Source organism: Pseudomyrmex gracilis, unplaced genomic scaffold (assembly GCF_002006095.1).
Source record: "Pseudomyrmex gracilis isolate BER0280 unplaced genomic scaffold, ASM200609v1 scaffold_777, whole genome shotgun sequence".
NCBI lineage: Eukaryota > Metazoa > Arthropoda > Insecta > Hymenoptera > Formicidae > Pseudomyrmex > Pseudomyrmex gracilis.
The window spans coordinates 62817-64432 of record NW_018021361.1 but is presented as its reverse complement, the minus strand read 5'-3'; the positions used below and the strand labels follow the sequence as shown (position 1 = coordinate 64432).

The 1616-nt window shown below is 36.6% G+C and overlaps 1 pseudogene; it reads right to left on the bottom strand.

Annotated features, from left to right (window-relative positions):
* Positions 1-289: 289 nt before the first annotated feature.
* Positions 290-1616, bottom strand: part of LOC109861464 — a 5552-nt pseudogene continuing 4225 nt past the window's right edge.

Sequence of the window (1616 nt, the reverse complement as noted above, 5' to 3'; positions counted from 1 at the left end):
TTTTTATATTATATTATATAGAATTAATAATGTCACTGAAGAAGACTCAATCCAGGAGTCGAAACGTCTGACATTAATAAAGAAACATTCACATACACTGACATCCAGTATTTTTTGCCTCGTATCGGCCTTTTCATCGATTATTATTCTATGTTACATAATAAGTTACACTTTACATTTTTTTAGTTTTTTAAATTATATTTAAGAGAATGTTTGAACAAACGTATAATTTAGCGGGTTCAAAAACCACGAAACACTTTTTTGAGTGTTTGATTATTTTTTGTGTGTATTAGGCCTTACCGATACAACCTCGCGGTCCATCCCCAAATGCCAAGTAAACATATGGATGCCTTGTTGTTATTTGATCCGCGGTAAATCGTTCGGGGTCAAACCTCCGTCAAACCGGATCCGGATATATCGCCGGATCTCGATGTATGCCGAGCACCGGAATGGTAATCAAAGTTCCTTTCGGTACGTGAATAGTAGTCGAAAGGTCTATTGCCTCGGTGCAAATGCGATTCAATACAAGCAGAGGCGGATACTTTCTCAGAGTTTCTGTACAACGTATTAAGCAGTATAAAATCCAGCAGTTACTGGCAAACAAGTTTATGTGAAAAAACAAAATATTTTTTCTTTTGAAAAAAGATATAAACTCACCATTTACTACTTTCTGAAGATAGATCATATCGTTCACAGCATTATAAGTCAGTTCACCGTGGTTTTCCATTATTTCATCAATTTCTTGACGAAGCTTATTCTGTATGTCCTGATGTAGCGCTACTTTGTACAAACAGAACGTCGCCGTAGTTGAGAAAGGTTCGAAGCCACCTATGAAGAAGACGTATGCTTGCGCAGCCGCTTCTAACATAGAAAATTCATTCGTAGCCGATGTTACTAAAACAAAACATCATTTCATATACCAAGCAGTCGTTTAGTAATTGCATATTTAATATTCAATATTAAAATATATATACGAGAACACATCGGCGGCATTTTCTTTCTTGTCAGGCTTGATATAACCATTCTCCATAAGTTGTATGAGTAGATTTATAAAATCGTGCCTGACGACATTGTGAGTTCGTCTGTATTGAACGGTATTCCGAAACATATTTATAAAGAAATTCGTGGTTCACCGATCAGTAAGAGAAACGGAAAATAAATCAGCAATTTGAGGTGCAAACACAAAAATGGCATTCCAAATGGAACTGTATTCAAAGATTCTTCTTCCCCAATATATCAAACTTCATTGTTCGGTTCTTCTATGCAGTTCACTTTGATACCAAAAGCAGCTGACATAGTTATGTTTGTTGTATACCTAATGTGTACAAGAAACAGTAAGATGTACAATGTTTGTAATAATGTTTTTTAAGATATGTTTGGCTTTTCCGCGGAAGGTTCTGCAGCAGTGATGACAGCGAGGAGAGAGGAGTACTCCGTAGGCGTGCAAAAGATAAAAGCTCTTTTTTATATAGAAACTGATATATTTACACTTTGTACAAGAAATTGATTTTTGGTTTTTATAAAAGGGGCCCTGAGAAGGGCCGTTTGTCTAGTGGCCCTGATGAGGACCGTTAATGTGGTTTCTCCCTCCAAAAGATTCTCGGCTCCGTGGTGGT